This window comes from Epargyreus clarus, unplaced genomic scaffold (assembly GCF_041222505.1).
Source record: "Epargyreus clarus isolate Ecla_fem2 unplaced genomic scaffold, WU_Ecla_fem_2.2 ptg000007l, whole genome shotgun sequence".
Classification (NCBI taxonomy): Eukaryota; Metazoa; Arthropoda; class Insecta; order Lepidoptera; family Hesperiidae; genus Epargyreus; species Epargyreus clarus.
Window position 1 is genome coordinate 18,793,962 of NW_027332215.1, and position 16,823 is coordinate 18,810,784.

Sequence of the window (16,823 nt, forward strand, 5' to 3'; positions counted from 1 at the left end):
AAGATATAACTGAAAAGATGTCACTTCTTGAAACTAGACGACATATTTTATTCAAACCAGTTATCTTGAGTGTTATTTCAAGTTCTATTATCATCCTATTTTGATCTCCTACCTCATACTTAAATATTTAGTAGGTTTGTGTTAGACTAAGTGTATTACATATCGTCAATACTTGGTTTAAATATAAAAAGTCTTTAGGATATCCCCTTATAGTATTTTTGAGAACATTGTCGAGGGTTTAAAATCTGCTGTGGACTTCACTGCGAGCACTGATAGCCTAGTGGTTAAGAAACTCGGCCTCTAAATCGAGGGGTCCGAGGTTCAAGTCAAAGGTACGCTGAAAGTTAATTATCACTCGCTTAAACGGTGAAAAAAATCGTCGCGAGGAAGCCTGCATACTTCATGTGAAGTCTGTAATTCGCACTTGGCCAGCGCGGTGGACTACGGAATGATCTTTCTCATTCTGAGAGGAGACCAGTGCCTATCAGTGGGACAGTAATGGATTGATGACGATGATGATGATTATGTACTTGATGTCTTCATCCCTCGAATTTGAGGGAGTGTTACTTCCTTTTTTGACGTAATTACACTAGACCATCGTAGGAACATTTAAAGAACCTAAAAAGATATACCGTCATCAAACGTCTTCGGGTAAAAGGATGTGACATACGGACGGACAAATGGATCTGCGTACGAACAGACAGGTAGACAGAAGAGCGGGCAAGCAGATAATTTTATAAAGGTTTTATTATGTGGCTACGGAACCCATATTTTTCTTTTTTTATTATATGCGAGGAGGAGTAAATGATCGTACAGTCCACCTGATTGTACGTGGCTACGCCCGCCCATTCATATTAGTAATCAACCCCTGATAGGATTAGATATTTTGTACCTGAGGTCGGCCACAGATGCGCCCCCACCCCTGAGGACTAAGCCTCGGAAAATAATGTCACCCTTACCACACCCTTCAAACCAGAACACAACAGCGCTTAACAATGCTGTTATAACGCAGAAATGGGTGCGGCGGTGGTGCCGCCGGAGTAGAACCACAAAGGGTTCTACCACCCTCGAAAAGTTAAGTAGCGATTCATGTTTTTAAAAGTCCAAACATTACACACTACCGGTGCAGCGCGTATTTTAATAATAAGACCGCTGTTGATAAAAATGTAGTGTATCAAAATTATCAATGTTACGAATGGAAATGTTTCGTCTCATTGAATAGTATTTTGGCCAATATTGTTTTATTAAAACAAGCGTTCATTGACATGTAGTTGAACTTCTGGATCGAAAATATTTATCTGTTCTGCATATCCTATCTATATATATAAAAGCGAAAACATATTCACGTTCAAAACGTATTAATGAAGGTTCTGCCTAAATTACTAAAGCTAGAATTAAGAAATTTGGAATATAGCTTCATTTTATAATGTAGATGCGCACTAAGAATGGATTTTTTGATATTCCACCGTTAAGGGAGTTAAATAAGGGTTGAAAGCTAGTACAATATATAACTAATAAAAATTTAATTTACTTATTCGTTTATGTTACTTTTGATTGATGAAGTCCTATTAAGTTAGTCGAGATATCTTTCGCAATCTGTTGTCCTAGGTTCGAGTCTCAGGAATAGTGCTATGCTTTTATAAGGTGCTAGGTGCTGTGGGATACGCACTTATCCGAAACTTTTTAATTTAGTCCTTGGAAGTAGCAACGCATCTTTGGCTGATTTCAATTTCGCAAATATAAGATGTCCATGGGCGGGTCCACTTCAGGTAGTTGCTCCTTTGTGTTACTACATATAATGGACCCTTCAAAAACATTTTACATGAAGTAAGTGAGTAAGTAAGCAAAATTTTAGTTTAAAAACTAAAAACCATGCTAAAATGGCACAAGGAAAATCGTTAATCCTGATTCCTGACGATCCTGATGAGGAGAACCGGATACAATTATTAAAATCGTGTATTGTAATCGGTTCTTGATAATTGTTCCAAATTTCAAATTCGTTGGATCGTTCAAAGTTCAAGTCAAAGGTACCGTTACATACAAACAAATATAGATACAACCCAAGCTAATAAAAGCGTGGTAAAATACCGCTGTTTATTTATTATATTGTAACTGAATGTGCAGCATGAGGCGACCGACGCATTTCTATCAGTAATCTCCTGGCAAAAGGGAAATCGAAATGTTCCCATATTGAACATTTGCTGTAACAGGCGTTTCGGGATATGCTCCGGCGGGAACACGTATCCGGGGAACACATTTCAGGATGAAGAAGAGGAAAAGAATATTTCGTTTTAAAATATTAAATTGTCAATCCATTACTGTTCCATTGCTGGAAATTGTCTCTACTCAGTTAGTGGGGCACTTGGTGGTGAGTAGCTACTACCGCCCCTGGACATCTGTAATGAACTCCAGATATGATAAATATACCACCGAAGTCGGCCACAGGTTCACTGATATCGCTGAGGACTAAGCTGGGATGCTTCAGAAAAGTATGTCTCGCTTACTACACTAAGTAAGCAAACCTAAGTAAGTAAATGCTTAGTAACAGCTGCGCTCAACACTACTGTTACTAAGCATTTGCAGATGTGGCGGTGGTGCCGCCGGAATCAAAGCAGAGGTTTTTACTACCTTCGATATATAATGCAATGCGTAACATTGTAGCTAATAACCAGGACCAATTCTCGCAGGTCGCAGTGATAGCCTAGTGGTTAAGAAACTAGGCATATCGATCGAGGGGTCTGAGGTTCAAATTCCACCTCTGATTTTTGAAAGTTATGTGCGTATTAGAAATTAATTAAAACTTGCTAACGGTGAAACAAAACATCGTGAGGAAACCAGCATACCTGAGCGATTACAAAAAATATCTCAAAGGTATGTGAAGTCTACCAATACGCACTTGGCCATCGCGGTGGACTATGGCCAAATCCTTCTCATTGTGAGAGGAGACCCGTGTTCAGCAGTGGGACAGTAATGGGTTGATGATGATAATTATGATGACAATTTTCCCATCTTCTCATATAAATAAATTTATTCTTCACTAGTGGTGCCCGCGGCTTCGCCCGCATTTTAAAGATATAATATGACATACATAAAAAAGAAAATTCGTACCTTCATTGGAATGACAGTGGTGCCATCTGTCGGTCTTACCAACTCCCAAACCTTCGTGGGCTCTTGGTAATAACTTTGCAAAAGATCATCACTTGATCAAATGCATAGTTTCCGATTTTATAAAATGTATATACACAAATATTCATTTTTATATAAATAGATAGATGATCGACTAACATGGATAAGTAAAGTAACTGTAGGTAAATTATGAAAAAATCGAATTTCGATCTTCTGGGTTGAAAGATCGATTCACTGAATCGATCCATTACTGGAGATCGATTAAAATAATCGATTTTTTGGTTCAAAACATTGATCCTCCGATTAATCGATTTCTGACCGCCATCCCATTCGTAGTTCCCGTGGGATTTCCGGGATAAAAACTATCCTATGTCCTTTCTCGGGTCTCAGACTATCTTTCTACAAAATTCCATTCAAATCGGTTCAGTGGTTTAGCCATGAAGAAGAGACAGACAGACAGAGTTACTTCCACATTTATAATATTAGTGAGGATTAGTAAGGGAGTAAGGATTTGCTGACATAATTTGTTTTTTTTCGCTGTCCTCGAAAAAGATCGAAGATAGATTCGTTTCTTAGGGCCTCGATTTTTTTGTGAATCGATTTATTGCACTTCGATTCGAATCGATTCAAAAATCGATCTTTTTCGGAAAGAATCGCCACCCCTAATATAATCCCAATAAATCTATATAAACAAATATAATGTTGCAAGCGTCTCCGATTGCAAGAATTGATATTTTTAAACTCATGGTTATTTAGAGTATGCCAAAAGACCCACAAACGTAGGTAGGATCCATTACTGGAGCCCGATTAAAAAAATCGACTTTTTTGGTCAAAAAGAACGATTCTCTGATCTAAGATCGCTATCTGGGATAAAAACTATCCTATGTCCATTCTAGGGTCTCAGACTATCTTTGTACATAATACAGTGGTTTAGGCGTGAAGAAGAGACATACAGACAGACAGAGTTACTTTCGCATTTATAATATTAGTAAGGATATCGATTAAAATAATCGACTTTTTGGTCCAAAAGATCGATTCTCCGATTAATCGATCTTAGATCGCCATCCCTAGTTCCCGTGGGATTTCCGGGATAAAAACTATCCTATGTCCGTTCTCGGGTCTCAGACTATCTTTGTACAAAATTTCATTAAAATCGGTTCAGTGGTTTAGGCGTGAAGAAAAGACAACCAGACAGACAGACAGACAGACAGACAGAGTTACTTTCGGATTTATAATATTAGTAAGGATAACAAAATCATTTACATTTCGTCGTCTATCTATGAAGTTCTACTGTGAGTAGAGTCAGTGGTGTCAAGCTCGAAGTGGACTACATCACACACCTTTGAGAACTTTTTGAAATAACTCTTAGGCGTGTAGGATTCCTGACGATGCTTTACTTCACCATAATTTTGAAAAATCTGAGTGTCTGGGTTTAAATTTTGGACCCAACCAAAGATCAAAATTATCACATGAATACATCACTTTATCTACGTAATCTCGCATATTAATGCCTCTCAAAAATCATAGTTATAATATACTACATAGTTATAATATACCTAACAAGAATACAAATTTCGTATGACGGGCGAAAAGGGAAATAGTCATCTCACAGACTTGAACATTTATAACTTAAGAGAGATTAATGCAATGCGAATGTGGTGTCCATAACTCCCTTTTTCAAAGGGACTAAAATGTAATGAAACGAAATATATAATGAAATGAAATATATATTTATTTGTATAGGCCAACGGCGGCACTTACAAATTGTCAGTTACAATATTTTTCTTAGGGCCGATTTTTCAATTCTCAAATTACTCTCCAGATAGTCAACTGACGGGTAAATTTACCTGGCTGTTTAACAAAGGAGTAAAAATTTTCAATTTTTCAATCATTTTTTATCCGAGCAGTAGCTATCTATCTGTTGTCTATGTATTTCTGTTGCTAATTTCACTCTAAATGTACGCAAGCGAGATGCACATATACAATCACTGCAATGTTAGACTGAAACAAGGCAGAAGTTAATGTTTTACATTGACATACACGTCAAAAGGAACGTCAATTGTGTTTATTGGTGTATATTTGCGACTTGGTGTTCGTTTCTTTATTTGTGTATCGGGGTTAAAATGAAACAAAAATGGATATAAAAAAACGTGAACGATCTTGTGCTGAAAAGTAAAATGACCCCAGAACTAAAACTAACCAAAGTCAGCGTTACGGCAAGACTTGAGGAATTAAGAGCTGCAAGGCATGAACTAGTGCGTTTTCATTAAGAAATTACTAAAAAATAACATTTATCTGTTGCAGAAGAGCATGAGTTAAATAATAATATAATATAAATATGTTTGTTTTTACTTTATAAATAAAAACATAATAATAACCGATATGTATTTATTTTAAAAGTATTACACCAATTTAAAACAATCAATAAGTAGACAAGAACTCTCTACACCTTATTGGTGATTCAAAATATTCAAGTACACGGTCCCTTGTGTTCTAACACACTGTGTGTGTACTGTTTGTTCCCTCATTGTCAGCATATTCTGTTGAAAATACCGGATGTGGTGGCATCAGTACCTCGGAGTCTCTAGGAGGCTCTCCCCCATTTTGACTGCGTGCCATATTATGCTATATTGCTACAGCCACAATTATATCTCGTGCTAGAGGTTAGGTTACATCTAAGTCCAATTCAATACTTAGAATAGGGAATCTCCGCTTCCATACACCAAAGCACTGCTCTGTATATGGGACTCATTATACAATTGTTCAACTTGTTCGCGTACGGGGATTGCTGAGAGGGGTCAATAAGTAATTATTTAAGAAATATCCACTGTCTCCGAACACAATTCCATTACTAAAGTCACCATTATCACCACAATATTACATCAACAACATCAGACCAACAAATGACACATGACATAACCACAAAATGTCATAGAAAACTGATAGATAAATCCTCAGATAAATCTTAACTGGCCCTCCAAGCAACAGATAAATTTATTCGTCAGTTAGCGGTTTTATTCGACTGATAACCTCTATCTGATGATTGAAAAATTAAAAATCTTATTATCTGTCAAATAAATTTTATTCGATAGATAAAGTCCACTAACTGAGGATTGAAAAATCGGCCCTTAAACTACTAGCCGATCGGAACGCGACCTCTACTGAGAAGATCCGGTAAGAAACTCAGTGGGTAAACCCTTTAACACACACCCTCACTTTTTTTGGAAATCTTAATAATTTATGTTAGTAATATGTTCTATGCCATAAAATTAAAAGGTATATTATAATAAAACTTTTTGAAATTCAATATTTTTCGAGAAAATCCAAAAAAACATGTGGCCATCATACTGGCCACTGAGCGCTCGCCATAGCTAACTATCAATGCAAAATCACTGGCCAGTAAACTTCAAACTGACGAAATTTACTTTATTTTGTGATTAAGGATATAAAAATGACATTAAGTTTCTAACTAGTATTTAGTAAAAGAATGTATACTTAACATAGAACAATTGAAAAAGGAAGGTATCAAATACAGGCTAATTAATTTCAACCGTGAATTAAGATCAACTTCATTATTTATTATAACTCATACATTTGTAGATCTCAAATATTTGTTTTACTGCATTTATTCCGGTTTATTCACTAAATTTTCCCAGTGATCTGCGCGATCGAGACCATTTTTTTACTTTACTTACAACTTAGGTCATAGGGACAGTGGCGGTGGGGGGATGGTAAGGTAAGTGGTCATGGTAGACACAAAAACTCCTGTTTTAGTTGGGATGAAGTTGGCGTTGCATAATATAATCTTTAGGCGGCGAAGTATCTATACTAATCTATGACATCTTCATGAAACATAAAGAAATTATTCTTCATCAAAACATAAAGAATGTAATTTGTAATTAGCACTTCTAAAACTATTCCTCAATTTTAAATTTATAACCTCGAGTCATAGATTAGTAACTTACTCCTAATTCCATAAGTGACTGATATTCAAATAGCGCATTCTATAATAAACAAACAGTAAATATATTAACAGCAAAAGATATCTTTAGTCAACGTATGAAATCCTGAACAGAACTAAGCAGTCTACTACTAAGAACTAAGAATTCACTGGGAACAACCCCATCTGTTTCATAAGCCGAAAATGAGACTGGAGTACTATACCCTAACCATGAATTTACAAAACATCCCACAATTTTACGTTATGTTTACTTAATTCATTATTCTGTTCCGTTTGCGTAGTAGTCTTTTTGTCTACCTCACATGTTCGCAAAAAAGAGAGACAAAACATAAAGCGCCATTTGTTAATGTTAATGTTACGTTACTGACACTATAGTTCTGATACAATCCGCTAGGATACAATCTACTAGGAGCTGACTGGAATTTGTATGGGCAAATACGTAAACAAATACCACAATTTCCAGTCATATTAGTCAAAACGTAAATACGTAACATGGTAAGTATACAATAACACAATAACAATAACACTACAGTAACATTTTAGCCTACTTTATTCCGTATCACACTCATATCGTCCCAAACCCCACAAAGGTCTCCAATCGGTTAGAACTTTAATCTTTACACCACTATGTTACTTACATGTAACTTGGGCAACGAATTAAGCATTTTACTTGCTTCAAGATGCTCTCAGAGCCTTAATAGTATTGAGGATAAGATATAATGTGGTGTGTTCGTTGAAGCGGTGTAGTTTCATAAAGACCATATCTCCGATTAATCTGAATTTTCGTATGGACATGTATTTTGACCTGCTTATTACAAATATTCTAAGCGATCTATCCACAAATTTCATTTCCAAGGCCTAATTTAAATACTTCATTTCATGACAAAAAGTAAGCCAGCAAAAGAAAATATAATTTAGCGACAAAAACATTGCAAACACAATCAATATTGTAAAAGTGTATAGAGTGCAAACTGTAGCAAAATTTCGCCCCAACTAGAAGAGCTCTCGTGGCGCAGTGGTTAGCGCGTTCGGCTGCTAAGCTGGGAGGCGGTGGTTCGATCCCACCCGAGAGCATTTGGAATATCCATGTCTTTTTGTTTAAATTTGTCTTTTTTTCTTTTTTGAATCCTTTCTTCTCTTTTAAATATATTCTACCCTTTTTTATTATTATTGTAATTTTGTTCTTTATAATTGTTTATAACTGTTAATTTTGTATGTAACATATAAAATAAATAAATTATACAAAAAAAAAATAATAAATTAAAAATTATATTATTTTTTTTTATTTAATTTTTACATTATTTTAAACTTTACATAACCTTGAAGACTTATTTTTTGGTCCAGTTTTATGGTATAACATATATATATAATGTATAGTATAACATATATATATGTATAATATATATATATATATATATATATATATATATATATATATATATATATATATATATATATATATAAAGCGACTGATGACGCGCCGACGAGCACGAGTGATAACGACGACTTTGCGGAACGGGTTCCTCATGCCGAGCCAATTGGAGTCTTACAACCGCCCGCCCTACGACCCAAGATCGCCCCCGCGCCTAGCCGTGAGCTGGCGCCGCAAGGACGGACATGTGATATTGCGGTACCATTGATAGGGCACTACGAAGAAGCGGCGAGCGGGAATGAGCTAATGGAGCAATGGACTACAGTTAAGAAACGTAAACATCGGCGTCCCGTTATTCGAGGCATTGGTGATGTTGACAGTGAACTTGCCGCTATAGAAAAAACGCGTACTATTCATGTATGGTCGTTACGTTATGACACCACGGCGGAGATATTGCTGGCTTATATGGTAAAGAAAAGGCCTTCCGAAATGCCATATAAAGTGAAAAAGGTACAGTTAAAGCATACATATTATGCTTCATTCATGGTTGCGGTTCCTGATAGTGCGTTTGAGTTATTTATGACCGCAGAAAATTGGCCTCCAAACATGCAACTAAATGAGTGGTTTCGGAGGAGAGTCTCGCACAAGTCTGCACCATAAAATAGATAGCAATACAGGAAGTAATAAAGAGAGTATATTGACAATCTATTATCAGAATGTGCGCGGTCTACGAACAAAACTACATCGAGTTTCGTCTGAAATTATCGCGTCACAATCGGATGTGTTACTTCTTGCTGAGACGTGGCTTAATGCTAGCATTACAGACGCAGAAGTTGTGCCTCCCAGATACCATATTCTGAGGCATGACAGACCTGGTGTAAGGAAAGGTGGTGGAGTAGCTATAATAGCCTCACCAAAGTTTAAGTTGCAGCCTGTGCGCGTGGATAATACTAGTACAGTATGTGACCTAATCTGTGCTGCGTTGTGCATGCGTAATAATATATTAATTGTAATATTGTGTGTTTATATACCGCCTAAAACGGATGAAAAAAAATATCTTTATGTTTTTCACGTTATAGTGACACTATGTTCGAAGTATAAAACATTGTTAATAAGTGGAGACTTTAACTTAAATTCTGCGAACTCTTCTGTCAATGCAAGCTTTGAGTGTCTCCTGGTGTCTTGCGGACTGCAGCAGGTAAATACAGTTGTTAATCTTGATGGTAATACGTTGGATTTAATCCTGGTCACTGAGACGGTTGGGAAGTTTGAGTTGGGGTGGTAGACGTCATCACTACTCCAGACGTTTATCATCCTCCTCATGAAATACAAATAGAACGTCACTTTGAGCCGGAATGTAGACAATTGTCTGAGGGCAGTGCTAGTACTGATTGGAATTTCTACAAAGCAGATTTTCAAGTCTTATATGCTAAACTTGCATCGGTTGACTGGAAATCATTGTTAAGTATAAGTGATGCAAATCAAGTTGTTGACAGTTTTTATGAGTTACTTAATAATTGTATAGATAGCTGCGTTCCAATCAAACAGCGTGTGGCGGTACATCCTCGGTACAATTACCCTGTGTGGTACACGCCGCTAACAAAACGAAACATAAAAGCTAAACGTATGTATCATAAACTTAAAAATAAAACTAAGAATCGAAAATATCGTTGTGCGTTTTTGCAACATAGGGCGCTTGTTAAGTTGAACATTAAAGCTGATTTTGTCGCTTATAAAACTCGAATGGAGCGCGATATACTGCGCGATCCTGTTTCTTTCTGTGGTTATATAGCTTCCAAAAAAACGTAAAAAAAAGACGTAAAAGAAGTACTGGTCAATGGATCATTAGTCCCTGATATCCAATGTGCCCAATTGTTTGCCAATTACTTTCAATCAGTATACAGCCGCGTACCGCCTAAACTCAATCCTGAAGAATGTAGTTTAACAGCAGTTAATGATATAGGTTTTAATGTAGATATCTATAACTTGAGTTATAGGCTCTATAACTCATAAAGATCTAGACCAGGCGTTGAAAAATATTAAACCGAAACGCTCTGCGGGGCCGGACGGCATCCCACCATACATCGTTAGGGATTGTCGCTATGTGTATATGGAGCCTTTATTGTACATATATAATGTATGCTTGGCCAGTTGTACATATCCGGATATATGGAAACTATCCCGTATAGTTCCGGTTCCAAAAAGTACTTCTGGATCAAATGTCAGTGACTACAGGCTTATAGCCGTACTGTCTGCATTTGGTAAGTTGTTGTTTAACTTGTACCAAATTTAATGACAAAGAAGGATTAAAATTTAATTAATAAGAGGACTTTTTTTCATACTTTTGTTTCGTTACTGTTGTACTTAAATTAGTCAAGCTTTCTTGAGGAACATATGCTAAAACTGTATTTAGTGAACTATAATAAAATTCCTTTAAATATACGCCTCCTGTAGGATACAATTATTATACTATTCCATAGGAACCATGACTTTTTCAAGGATAAACAGTATATGTCATTCTCTGACCAATAAAGTAAACACTGCAAAAATCAAAATGATCCCGTGGTGTATGAAAAACAATCACGAACCTATAGAAACCGAAGGTACCCACGGTCCCGCCCACGTCACCGGTAATACCACCTTCTACATCTTTTGGTGTTTACGTGTGGAAGGTATGCGGCCTCACATACAGTGCTTCTCCCCTATGTCGCTGGCTAGACGGTTAGACCTCCCATTCTTCCCGCCCGCAACCGCTGAAGCCCCCATTTAGATACTGTAACCCTGTTCAGCAGTAGCCACTTAATATCAGGTGGAAATGCCTGACTTCTACTCCCATATTATAAAAAATATCTTGCGTAAAGAAATATTTTAGGCAAGGTCCGCTAGGGGCGCTGATTGGAAATGTATGGGCAAATAATTAAGCAAATACCAAAACAGTCATTTTTGTAAAAATGTAATAACTTATACTAAGGGTACAGTCCTCATACTCGGGCGAATAGGAAATACATATTTCAACTCTAAGAAGTAGCCTAGAATATAGTAAACAAGTCTCATTTACGTCGCTAATATACTATCATAACAGTGCCGGATTCAAATGTACTTGTTTTTGTTTTCGCAGTTGCACTTCGCGTCTCCCAAACTTTGATTAAAACAGAAATGAAAACGGGAATAATTTTTAATTAAATTCTGCACCGCTGTTCCTTGTTTGGTTTTAGCATTTAAACAGAGATGTTACTGAGGTGCAATTGTTTTGGTTTTCGTCTTGTTATTATTTATGTCGTTTTTTGAAGGTGGTAGAACATTTGCGAACGAACGAAACGAAAGCGGTCGTCCTATGCCGCGGCGTGACTTCGCCGCTTGGCGCAGGGTCTACGGGCCTCGAGGGATCCCTCCTTACCCGGGCAATCTCCTCAGTGGGTACACTGCCCACCGGTGTTGTAGGCTGCCGTGAGGCAGCGGTGCAGCTGTTGGTCCTAACGTGACCTGTGCTAGGCTGCGTGTGCAGATTTTCAGTCCTCCAGATGGTCGGAGGACACCTGCCCCTCGAGTTCACGAGGGAGCGGGCGACCGTCGGGGGGTCGAGCGTGAAGGGGCGCGAAACCTCTCAGATGGGCATGTGGCCCATTGTCGGCGCATGCGTACATACGATGCGCCAACCTGGCCACAAACCTGTCCACGGTCGGAACCTTGAGGTCGCGCTCCAACACGTCGTTCCGAACATAGCGGCCCGCCCCCACGATCGTTCTCAGGGCCTGGCTCTGCACGGAACGGATACGCTTGCGATTGGACTCTGACACCAGAGCGTACCATGCTGGTGCCGCGTAAGTTAGGCGTGATCGGACGTACAACTTGTACACCCTTAGTTTGGTGCGGGTCGGTAGATGGGATGCCAGCACTGGTCGGAGCATCGCTCGTGCAGCACGGGCCTGTCGGATCGCGTGGTCCACCTGGGGCTTCATGTGCAGCGAGCGATCAATGTGACATCCCAAGTACCTAACTGTGGGCTGCCAAGCTACTTCCCGATCACGGAAACGTAGCGGCGGCGGCATAGTACGCCTGCGGCTGAAAAGTGTCGCGACCGTCTTACCGACGTTGACGGCCATACGCCACTTGTCCAGCCACTCTGGGAGCAGGTCCAGCAAGCGCTGCATCCTGCGTGTTGCTAGCACAGGATCACGAGAGGACGCGAAGTACGCGCTGTCGTCCGCGAACAACGCGAGTTCCACGTCCCTTTCCCATTCCTCGAGGTGACCTTCGAGGGTGGGAATGTCGTTTGTGTAGAGTGCGTAGAGTAGTGGCGAGAGGCAGCTGCCTTGCGGCACGCCCGCACGTATTGGGCGGGGGTCTGAGGCGACGTTCTCTACCGATACATAGAACTTCCGCCCATCTAAGAACGACGCTATTAACCGCACCAGCAAAGCCGGCACGGGCGACTCCAACAACTTAAAAACGAGACCAGGATGCCATACGCGGTCGAACGCCTTCTCGATATCGAGAAAGACGCCGACCGTGTGTCGTCCGTAGTTGGCCTCGCTTGTAAGGTGGTGGATCACCCGTGTGAGCTGAAGCGTAGTCGAGTGACCGGCGCGGAAGCCGAACTGCTCGTCCCTTAAAACAAGTGACGGTTGCAGTCGCTTCAGCGCCAGCCTCTCGAACAGCTTCGCTATGGTGGGCAATAGCGTGATGGGACGGTAGCTAGCCGGGAGACGGCGGTCTTTCCCCGGCTTCGGGAGAACTATCACCTTCCCCAACTTCCAGATGGAAGGGAAGTAGCCCGTGCGAAGTATGCCGTTGAAGAGCCTAGTCATAGTGACTAGAGCTCCTCTTGGCAGCATTGCCAACGCCATATTCGGCACACCATCGGGGCCTGGCGCCTTGCGCTTCGGTAGGCGCAAGGCGACCTTCCGCGTCTCCGAGGGGGAGATGAACTCCAAGCCCTGGGGTGGCGGTGTCGGACGCCCGAGGAAGTCCTCTACCCACGCCTCCACGATCTCGTGGTGTTCGGCGACGGCGGCGGATGCGGGATGAGGAGAGAATTGCTCTTCTAGATGCTCCGCATGGATCTCCGCCCTGTCCTTTGGTGCGTAGCACCGCCTGCCCGCCCCATTTAGAAGTGGGCAGACGGGTGCTTTGGCTCGGGTGAGCTGCCTGCTGAGATGAAAGAGTGAGGTCTCGTGTTCGCCAGCCTGGTCGACTCTCGCCTCCCAGGTGGCTCCACGGTACTCCGCCATCTCAGCAGTCAACTCCTCCGCCACGGCATTGAGGTCACGCTTGACCCGGGGGCAGCGGGTGCGCGCCCATAGACGGCGTAATAAACGTTTGTATGCCAGTTTCCTCTCCAGGTGGGCTGGGAGCCGCGCGCGTCTGTGCGTCTTTGGTGTGAGGGTGGTTGCTGCGTCCAGCGCCTCCCGGACTGAAGCCGAGAAGGCGCTGGCCGCCGCTTCCACCCCCTCCGGCGTGTGCAGCGAATGGGTGAGTTTAACGCCACCCATGGTGGCTTGAAAAGCTCCCCAGTCCACCCTTCGAGACTGGCGCTGGAATGCCACTGAATCGGCCCCTAGGCCAAGCGTGATGAGTATGGGGAGGTGCTGAGTGTCCAGATCATACAGCACCTCCACATGGACGGGACAACGGAGACCCCTGTGGAGCACTATGTCCAGGACATCGGGACGATGGGGACTCGTCCGAGGGAATGTGCGTGGGTGATTCTGGCCCAATCACCTCGTAGCCATTCGCCTCAGAGTCTTCGTACAGCTTGCGTCCCACCTGGTTGGCGATTCTGGATCCCCAAGCCTTGTGCTTGGCATTGAGGTCGCCGGTCAGTAAGGTCGCAGCACCATCGTCCAGGATGGTATGGATGTCCTGCGGGTCAAAGAGGGGTCCAGGCGGTCTATAGGCTGCAAACAGCCGCAGCTCCTGGCCCGCCGCACTCACCACCGCCCCGATGGAACGTGTGTGAGTGAACGGCGGGAGCGGTAGTACATCGTGTACCACATCGCGACGAACCGCTATGGCAGTGCCCCTGTAGGCTATGCCCTGCGGTGATATTTCGTCGCGGCGGTACACGAAGTAGTTGGGCAACCGGAAGTCTTGGGCCGGGCGCAGCTTCGTCTCGCCCAGGAGCACCACGTGAACGTCCTGCTCCTGGACGAGACGCCTGAGCCCGTGTTGGTGTTTTGGGAGGTTGCCTCCCGGGTTCCAATACAGCAGCCTAAGTTGTACTGCCATATTGGAACCCGAGAGCGTTCGAGATCACACTTTTAATCGCCCCCACAAGCTCTGGGTACCGCGCAATGGCCTCGCTGATGGCGGCGATTGCCTCCACCAGTTCATCGGCCGGCGTATTTATCCCCAGAGCCTGTAGTGGGCGAGGAGCAGGGGTCGGAAAGTAAACCGACCGTGGGCGAGGAGTGGGGCTCGGAGGGGCCGTGGGGACTTCCGGTTCCCGCTGCGACTTTTTGCCTTTGCCCTTACCCTTTCCCTTGTGGGAGGAGGAGGCCGCCTGTGCAGCTACCGGGGCTGGAGTCGGTGCTGGAGGAGGTGGCCGGTGTTCTGCCGGAGTCGGTGCCGGTGCGGCAGCGGACTTAGCGCTGACCACCGGGGGGCGCGGCTGAGATGTCGCTTTCGGTTTAGGCAGCGGAGGCCGCGCAGCCTGTGTTTCCACCTGCTGCTCGGACCTCCGCTGGTGCCTCTTGGCCTTCCTCCTGCTGCCCTGCGCCCTCGTGCCGCGCGGAGCAGGGAGGTTGGCCGGCGCCATGAGTGATGCGCCCTCGGTGGGCGCGAACTCCTCCACGACTCGCTGGGGTACTGGCTCCCTGGCGGCGGTCGCGGATGGCTTGCGGGCGGATGTTGATGCTGGGACGGGTGGACGGGGCGGAGGGACGTTCATCCCCCTGACGCGCGCCATCTTTTTCAGGTACGCACACGCCCTGTTGTTGGACGTGTGCGCCCCGCGGCAGTTGGCGCACTTAGGGGTCGCGTCCCTCGGTTCTGGGCAGTCCCCGACGACGTGGGACCCCGCGCAGCGGACGCATCTGGCCGGCCGGTGGCAGTTCACCGAGGAGTGCCCCACCGCCTGGCAGCGGTGACACTGGGGGGGGCCGAAACGACCCCTCCACGCCTCGATGACCACCCCCGGCATGAACAGGAGCTCGCTTACCCCGTAGAGGCGCGCGAGCTCTGCTTCGGCCATCCGGTCCAGCTGCACGTAGTACACGCAGCCGGGCTTACCTCGCCTAGGTGGAATATGACGGGCGAAACGAGCCGGGAAGCCAAGCCTTTTTAGGGCTTCGGTGACTGCATCCGGGTCCGTCATACTAGGCAGGCCTTTGACTGCCACCTTTGTGGGGCGGTCATCCTGCATAGTATAACAGAACCAGGAGAGCCCTGGTTCCGTGGCGGACAAGTCCGTCAAGTACCGTTGGACAACCCGGTACTCTTCCGCCGTCGCTGGCATAAACCTTATGCCCTGTCCAAAGGGCCGCGCGTTAGGTGCGCGACCCAGTTTGTCCCGCAGCGCCGCGAAGTGGGTGGGCCAGTTCGGCATCCGCTCCACCACCAGGGGGGGGTACGCCTTCCCGGCCGCTGCAGCACTCGAGGCCTGCTGGGAGGGGGGGTTACCTCGTGAAGGTACTGGTGCCTTCGGTGACGATGTGCGCGGGGGTGCTGGCGTAGTCAGCACCGCGGCATAAGACGTCCCTGGCTGCGGGTCCGCATACGACCCCATCCGTGACGAAGTGGCTACGGGGGATGCGGGAGCGAGGGGCGTGGGTGGACGGATTGGTGGGGTCGCGGCCCTGGGCGCCGGCGACGGCGTCGCTGCCAGAGCGGCGTAGGACGTCGAGTCCAGCCCGGCGTCCATGGCCGCGGTCCCTGTGGACGGAGATGGGGGGGTAGGGGAACGCGGGGGGGACCTAAAAGTGCGTTCGCGTCTTACCACAAACACAGCAGTATCAGCCTCCACGCCAGCGCCCTCTTCCTTCGCCTCTTCATATTCGGATTCGGTTGGAGTGGATGTTGTGCTCGAACTTAAACTTTCATCATCCGCGGCGCCCACTCTCATGGCCTTGGCCGGGAGCTGTTGGGACTCCGGTGATGACGATGGCTCCCTTCGGGTTTTCGGGGGTCTTGCTGTTGCGCCGGCTTCTCCCGTCTTGGGTTGGCCGGCGAACTTCAGGGGCCTCCCGGATCCTCTTCGCGCCACGATTTCATCGAGCTGCGCCCCCAGGGGTTTCGAGACCGGAACGTGGGCGCCTGTGAGGATATCACGCACCACGATCTTCCTGGGGGGCAGTCGGGATGGTTTACCGAGTTCCGCGGCTGTCCCGCTCACTCGTCTACTACTTTCCCTCTCTTCTGCCGCCA

The 16,823-nt window shown here is 44.5% G+C and overlaps 1 non-coding gene across 1 annotated transcript; it reads left to right on the forward strand.

Annotated features, from left to right (window-relative positions):
* The first annotated feature begins 8,088 nt into the window (after positions 1-8,088).
* TRNAS-GCU (transfer RNA serine (anticodon GCU)) lies at positions 8,089-8,161 on the forward strand. Its single transcript has one exon. It is a non-coding gene; the product is annotated as a tRNA-Ser (tRNA).
* The last annotated feature ends 8,662 nt before the right edge of the window (positions 8,162-16,823 follow it).